Here is an 8359-nt window from a genome sequence, read left to right as displayed (position 1 = left end):
GAAGAAGCAGCGGGTCTGTGGGGCAGCTGGTGAAGTGGAGCCTGAGGAGGAAGCACCGGTTAGCCCCGGTTTCACTACAGGCAGATTCACTCGCCTACAGGGGCGAGGAAATAAAACCTGAACAGCCAATCAGAGTGATCTCTCTCACCGACAAGCTCCGCCACTGATTCAACATGCTCAATCGGCTGAAAAGCCGCCGACGCCAAAGTGCCGACGGTGCGGGACACACCGCAAAAACTAGGCCGACAGACGCTCACCGACGGCCGACCGTCGGCTTGGTGTGTCAGGGCCTTTAGACCCTAAACATGGCTGCTTTTTGGGGGAACTGTCGCCATATTTCTTGCAGGTTTTAACCCCCCAAACTGTGTGTTTAGGGGCTGGTCACTGTTTTTCTGTGGCTTTTTGGGCCTAAAATGTGAGTGTTTTAGGGAAGTGTCACTGTTTTTCCCTTTCGAGTTTTAGACCCTAAACGTCAGTGGTTTTCAGGCACCATCACGTCGTTTCCTGCAACTTTTTAGAAACCAAATGTTTTTTTCTCTACGCTGTCTTTCCTGCAGCTTTATAGACCCCAAACTGCATTTTTAGGGAACCGTTACTGTATTTCCTCTGGGCTGTTAGCCCCCAAAATTGTGGTTTTAGGGAACAGCACTGTTCTTCTTGCAGCTTTTTAGACCCTAAACATCAGTGGTTTTTAGGGAACATCACTTTGTTTTCAAGACACCAAATGTTTTTTTCTTAAGGGACCCAATGCTGTTTTTCCTTCAGCTTTTCAGCCCCCACAAGTGGGTCTTTTTTAGGGGCCCATTGGTGCTTTCACTGCTGCGATTGTGCCCTTACAAACCAGGTATTTTAATCCAAAACATGTCATCTCTTCCTGACCATAACAGAGTAGTTTTTGTGCCTGAACACAACCACACATTAACCACAGCGATGTTGAATTTTTTTTAGGAAACTGTTGATGTTTTTCTGTGACTTTTCAGACCCTAAACGTGGGTGCTTTTCAGGGACACGCTGCACCTTCAGCAGCTCCAGCAAACTGATTCTACTTATCGACTCGTCCCAGTGAAGCATCAGCACTGAGCCAACACGGTCCATGACAGGACATTAAAACAAGGCCAGTTTGTGACTCATGTTTACTGGGAATTCCTCCTTTGTGGGAAAAACCTGCATCATACAGTATCAACACTTCTCTGTGGAACACACAGAGTTATGCAAGCATTTAATTAGCACAGCAGCAACAAGAGTGTTTTCTGTGTCTTTCCGACACAAATAGCGACGCCCGTCCAACAAACTGACAGCAGCAGGATTAAAGAGCAGGAGACGGACTCTGTGAGGCTGCAGCTGTGCGTTCCACCTGCTCTCAGTCGCTCCACGTCCACACACATGAAGACAAATGACATTTAATCACCAAAACAAACGTTATTATTATGATGTTATTATTTAATGGTGCAGAGCAGCGGCCAGCTGAGGTCATCGGCCTAAAATCAGATCCTTGGCCGAGGCCATGCTGCGTCTCTAACGAGCTGAAAACTCCTCGTTATGTCAAGTCAGGAAACACCAGAAACAGAATCCACCGTCACAAATCATCCAGCGGCGGCGTGAAAACACACAGCGTCACCGCGGCAACGCAAATACTGCTGACAAAGAGAGGATCTGAGGTCTGGTTCTGATCAGAGGTCAGATCTGGGTGTTTCCTGTGTGCTGGTTTCTGGGGGAGACTGAGTCCCATCATGAGTCACCAGCGTGGGAGAGTTCGGCCTCCCAGCGAGGACTCTGAGGGTTCCCCACCAGCTGCAGGGCACCTCAGCAGCGTGAAGCTGGTTTCTCCGCATGCTGCGGCGTTCAGTGAAGGCAGCAGCTCTGACACTGAACAGACGCCGTCGTTGAGGTGGAAGGTGTTCCAGTCGCCAACACATGCCTGTAAACCACTGCCCCACGTGACATCACATGGACGCCTTATGCCAACTGCCTCACCAAAACAAGTTTCTGATGTCAAACAAATCTGTGAATCGTGTGGTTAAAGTATCAGCAGTAAAAGTACACAAGTATCATCATCCTCATGTAGTTAAAGTATCAGCAGTGAAAGTACACAAGTATCATCATCCTCATGTAGTTAAAGTATCAGCAGTAAAGGTAAAGGTGCGTCGGAATTGTTCTTGAGTTCAATTTTTTTGCGTCACGTTTCTTTTGTGTGCAGTTTGTTTTTGCGTCACAGTGACTCAGTTTCACGTCTGGATGTTTTTTGAATTCTTTGACGTCAGTTCTTCTGTGTTCCTGTAAAAGCACCGTCGGTCAGTCTGTTTCACTTCTTTTAGTTGACGTGTTTGTCTGAAACTAAACAACATGTTCTCTGTAAACACATGTGTCATCCGTGTGCGAGGTGCAGAGAACAGAACGCTCTCTATTGTTCTCATATAACTCCGTACAGTCTGTTACCGTGACAATATGTCGAGCTGCGTCACCTGACAGGAGAACATGTCAGACTGTAACGTGCGTGAACGCTGAGCTGCTGCAGGGCGGTTTGTTTCCTCTGCAGGGGTGCAGAGGCGGGTGGATGGGGACAGTGTGTGGAGTCTGGAGCACATTAAACTCCTCTGTGACTGGAAGCAGATGTGGAGTTAACGTCAGAGGGGGTTTCCTTCATGTTCCGTGGTTTGAGTCAGATTTAAAGATTCAAACATGACAAACGATGTTTCTGTTTGTTTCGGAATCCAGTCAACATGTTGTTTACAGCCAACATGTTTATCACTGCGCGCAGTGTTTCCCAGCATGCATCAGGACACAAACAGATTCAGTCAGGTGGACCTTCGAAACACAAAAGAAACAGGGACACGATTCTTTTTTCAAACATGACTCAAACGACATACGAACAATGTTTTTTCTGGCCTCATGTTTTTATTCACTTTGGTTGTTTGTGTATTAATATAATACGTCCAGTTTGCTCTTACGTGCGGTTTGTTTTAACATGTGGTTGGTTTGTGCATCTGGTTTGAACAGGTCATGTCATTAACATCTATTAAAGTATGTTGAATTAGCAGTTAGTACTTCCTGTTTGGGTTCTGAAGCGCTTTTCTGATTTCTGAGCAGATTTATAGATGTTTATTTTAAAAGGACATCAGAGATAATGAAATCCTCTGAAAGTGGACATCACACTGAATCTAAAAAGATGTGTTTCGTGTGTGTGTGTGTGTGTGTGTGTGTGTGTGTGTGTGCAGATTTGACGGAGTTACAAGTTACGAGTGCGATTTTCAGAAGTCACACTGAATAATAACATTAATGTCTAACATCCAAGACGAGCTTGTGTTTGACCCATCAGGTGCCTTAAAACGTCCTCACGGTTTCGTCCCCTGTCAGATACAAACAACAACAGCTGTGACGTGGAACACTGATGCTTTTGCAAGAAGCGCCTCCACAGCGACGTGTTGCAACACTTCCTGCCTGGCAGCCTGATGTCTTGTTTCCAGCTCCCAGCTGTTTACTGATGCACTGATTAACGACGTGTGTTGGTATGTTGGAATCTTCATACATGTTCCTGTGTGTCCTAACCCCACTCTGAACTCTCAGCCAATCAGCTCTGTGGCTCAGACCTGCCAGGACCAATCAGACGCGGCGTTCTCCAGGCGAATCCCGGCTGGGTGAGCGCAGCGGCGGTTTGGACGTGGGCCCCGGTTGTCGGAGGCCTCCCCGGCTGTGCTGTAATCTAATTTTCTCTTTAATGGCGGTGATGAGAGCAGCAGATTGGAAACATGTGGAGAGCTGAGCGATGAGAGACAACACAAACACACGTCTCTCCGAGTTAAAGACAGGACGACCTGGACACGGGCGCAGTTCAGGGCGCATCTGAGTTTCAGTCTGAGGGACAGATATTTGTCTTTATGCACTTCACCTCCAGCAGCGCAGTTTTCCAATGTAATGACGTAAACGAGCTGCAGGTCGCCAGATCTGCACAAAGTGCCACTTAATGAGATCTGATGTTGTGCCTGAGGCTCAGGGTGCAGATTTGCAGAGCAGCAAAGCGCAACAACAAAAGTTTCATGCTGCTGAGTTTTAAATGTTGATCAGAGTAAGAAGCTCCAGGTGAGGAAAGATGAACCTGAAATATTCCAGGCTGCCAGAGAGACAACTTTTCAGGAGGGGAAGTCTGAAGTCCACAGCTCTAAATCTTCAGGCAGGTTGTGAAACGTTTTTTCCCTCTGATTTCTGAGCAGATTTATGGACGTCTGAATTAAACAGAGAGACTTCATTAAGTAAAATAAAACAATTAACTAAATGAAATACAAATACTTCAGTAATTCTAATAAACTCATAAACTATTAAAATATAATATATATACATTTGTGGACTACTGAAGCGCATTTTTACTGTCAGTCAGTGGTGGTCACTGTGGAGCATGTTTGAAGCGCATTTTACAAATGGAGCATTTTTACCATCGCATTTTGGATTCTTTTGTTTCCCACTATTAACGTGCGCATTTTAACGTTGGTGCGTTTTCTTATTTTGTTATCAGTGGAACGTGTTGAAACTTTTGTGAAGCTGCAGCAGATGAACGAGGCCCCAAAGATCCAGAATAAGAGGGTTTTTCTCACATGCTGGACTTCAGCATTTATCCCCCCCGTGACAAACCAACAGGCCCGAACTGATCAGTCAACAACCTCAATCCTCCTCTACCCCCCCACCACCCCACCCCGCCCCGCCCCGCCCCCTGTCCATCTTCATCCTCTCAAACTCCAACACGTGTTGTGAAACTGTTGACAGAGGCGTGTTGGACGTGAGCTGACAGGTGGCTGATGACAGAGTGCGGGGTCTCCACTGTGAATGAAGCTCTTTGTTTCACCTGTTTACACTCCGAGACAGCTGATTGGTCCTCGGAGGGATCGAGTTTCAGACCGCCAAGCTGATGTCAGGAAGTCAGATAAAGTTTCTAAACATCAGAGTGCACTCTGGGAAACGTCATCTGTCTCCATTAAAACATCTTGTGGCGTCGTCACCTGTTCAGTTAATGTGGAGCTGCTGACGTCACTACGTCTGGTTCATACGGACCAAAGGAAGTGATACCACAGTAAAACTACTTTATTACAAGTACTAATACCGCAGAGTAAAAATACTTCATATAACTAAAGATCAGGTTTTATAAAGTCTTCTTTGTGTGTATGAAACTAAAGCTGTGAGATAAACGCAGCATAAAGTACCTGATGTGTGTAGTGCAGCTCAGTACTCGTGAGAAAAAGTACTTGTGAGGTTCCTGCTGTCATCCATCAGCCTGCCTGTTACATAAGCCTCTGCTCGGAGGGGTTTTCCTGCTGAGTGAAAGCAGACCAGGACCTGCAGCAGTTCTTTAACGGTCTTATTAAAACATACAGCGAGCTCACGTGAGGCCCCGTCCAGCTCCGGGCCCCCCGGGCCCCCTCAGGGACGGACAATTATATTTTAAAAGAGCTTTTTGAACTAATTCTTGAGCCAATAAAGAGTGTGTGCTGGCTGTGGGACGACTCTGAGATGTTTACTGCACTCAGATCTTTACGGGCCGGAGCCAGAGGCAACAACCGTCCACATCAGTCTGAAGGCATAATTACAACCAGTCCAACCTCAACACTCGTCCCCGCAGAGCCAAAACCTCCGATTCAGAGCCCCCTCATGTGACCGTCAGCCGGCCGTCAGCCACATCCAGCCTCTGCTCAAACAATCAGGTTCTCTTCTGGCCCCAGTTCTGCTCTGCTGAAGTAATCAGGGTCCCGGTTTGGACGGTCCCCGGTGGGAGACGTGGGGGCCAGCGCTGATTAAGTGATGTCTTTTGGAGGAGACGGTTCAGGTTCAAAACTTTTGTTTGAAACTCAGAGGAAAATCTCCATGAAAGCAGATGGTGAACACACACACACAGGAGGAGCAACCACACCACGGACCAGACCGCTGACTCTACTGTCAATCAAACAAACAAACAAACAAACAAACAACCACGTTTTACCATGAAAGGAACAAAACAACTGACATAAAGACACCACACATCCAGAGGGTACCTGCGTCTTTCTTGAAGAGACAAATGTCCAAACTCTACATAGAAGATTTTTAAACAACAGCAGAGCAGAACTTTCTAGGAAACTAAAACAAACTATCATTTTTATTTAAAGTTATCCAGTGAGTGTGTTCACTGAAATGACGTTAAAATGTTTGGTTCATAAAATGACAGAAAAAAAGTAAAAAAAAAAAAACATGTCCAAGTCAACATCTTCTTTTAATGCGTTGATGTGTCCAAAAAAATAAATCTCATAAAAAAAGTAAAAAGAAAATGCCTTTGAAAATTTTTTTAGTTCCCAAATGCTCTGCACACATTTTAGTTAGAGAATGGCCTACATTCATTTTTAGTTCCCATACGCCCTGTGCTGGTTTAAGTTACCAAACGCCCTGCGCCGGTTTTAGCTCCCAAACGCCTTGGCTGGTTTTCGTTCCTCAATGCTCTGTGCTCATTTTAGCTCCTAAATAACCTGTGCTTGTTTTAGTTCCCAAATGCCTTTCATTCATTTTAGTTCCCAAATGCCCTGCACACATTTTAGCTAGAGAATGGCCTACAGTCATTTTTAGTTCCCAAACACTCCACACGTTTAGTTCCCAATCGTCCTGTGCTGGTTTAAGTTCCCAAATGCCGTGCACTGGTTTTAGTTCCTGAATGCCCTGCCCTGGTTTTAGTTCCCAAACGCCTTGGCTGGTTTTCGTTCCTAAATGCCCTGCACTCATTTTAGTTTCTGAATAACCTGTGCTTGTTTTAGTTCCCAAATGCCTTTCGCTCATTGTTCCAAAGTGCCCTGCATTTGTTTCGTTACAGAATGCCTATGCTCATTTTAAGTTCCCTAACGCCCCATGCTTCTTTTAGTTCTCGAATGCCCAGCTTTCATTTTAGTTCTCAAATACGCCACGCTCCTTTTAGTTCCTGAACGCCCTGTGCTCACTTCTGTTCACAAAAACCCCTACACTCATGTTAGCTCCAGAATGGCCCACGCTCGTTTAGAGACCCTGAACGCTCCACACTCATTTTAAAATGTCCATGTGTGAATCAGTTAGTCACACTGTGTTACCTTTAATCTGTGAAGGAAACTTTTTCCTCCACAGAAAACAGCGAATATTGATTGATTGATTGATTGATTCATTCATTCATTCAATGGCGTTCACACTTAACAAAAACAAAACTATATCAGAACATCTTTTCACAAACTGTCACACAACTCCAGTCCGATTTATTCAGTCTGATGTTTTAACACTTCACAAACACACACGAACGCACTGTAAATGATTAAAGGTGAAAACTATAGTTTTGTAGAACGTACTTTGACAAGTGCAAATATCCAGACTGTGTCTGTGTGCTCACAGCGTCACGTGAAGCTGAGGCTTTTATTTTGAAGGAGCAGAGGAATGAGTGGTATGTGAGCTGTGATTGGTTGGATGAGTCGAGGTCGTCTTTATCGATGGAGGTCACTCGTCACTCTGACACTGACCTTAGAGGAAGGAGGCAGGTGTGACAAGGGATCTGACGTCCCCCCTCTGGATTCAAGGACAACTGGACCTGGACCCAGACCAGTCTGTCCTGGATTATGTAACTGGGTTTGATGGAAACCAGCTCCGCGGTTCGAGGACAGACATCTCCTCAGGTTCTCTCTACACATGGATGTCTTCCTGGTCCACGTGTTGTGGGGTGGGGGGTTGGGGGGCGAGGAGTGCTCGTCTGGTTTTCCTCAGACAGCGAGTCCAAAAGAAAAAATCAGCAGCATTGTTATTATCATCAGGTACAACTTCAGCACACACACTTCAGTCCACTGTGTGTGTGTGTGTGTGTGTGTGTGTGTGTGTGGACATCTCAGTTCACACTTCCTGATCGATTTACAGGTGACTGCTTACCTGAATCAATAACCATGCTGAAGGTCTGAGTGTTTTTTACGTCTGTCAGGCGACTGAGAGTCACAGGAATCTGTCAACATGTAAACAAACACCACAAGTTTAAAGTCAACAGCAACACATCATGTCGGACAGTTTGACCTCTGACCCCCAGCTGACGCCGTCAGAAGTCAACTCAATCAAGAATAGTTAAGAATGTCGTTGTGATATTTGAGGGCACTTTGACTGAGTTTCTATTTTTAGTTTCAAAAATCTAAATTTGTCTGCTGAATTTTCTGAAAAGGTTCAAAATCTTAAAATAATTTACTGACGCCCTTACTCATTTTAGGATGCCCAAACACCCTACGCTCATTTTCATTACCAAATGCCCCAAGCTTGTATTACTTCCAGAATACCCAGCCCTCATTTCAGAATTCAGGTTCTCATTTTAAGTTCCCCAACACCCATGTTCATTTTAGTGTCTAAATGCCCTGCGCTT

The 8359-nt window shown here is 45.4% G+C and overlaps 1 long non-coding RNA gene across 1 annotated transcript in view; it reads right to left on the bottom strand.

Annotated features, from left to right (window-relative positions):
* Window positions 1-7721, bottom strand: part of LOC126403590 (uncharacterized) — an 11299-nt gene extending 3578 nt beyond the window's left edge. The window contains exon 1 of the long non-coding RNA XR_007571333.1: window positions 7485-7721. This is a non-coding gene — a long non-coding RNA (uncharacterized LOC126403590). The remainder of the gene's footprint in view (window positions 1-7484) is intronic.
* Window positions 7722-8359: the final 638 nt, after the last annotated feature.

Source organism: Epinephelus moara, chromosome 16 (assembly GCF_006386435.1).
Source record: "Epinephelus moara isolate mb chromosome 16, YSFRI_EMoa_1.0, whole genome shotgun sequence".
Lineage (NCBI taxonomy): Eukaryota > Metazoa > Chordata > Actinopteri > Perciformes > Serranidae > Epinephelus > Epinephelus moara.
Note: the sequence above shows the minus strand (reverse complement) of the source record. Positions and strands in the feature narration are given on the sequence as shown.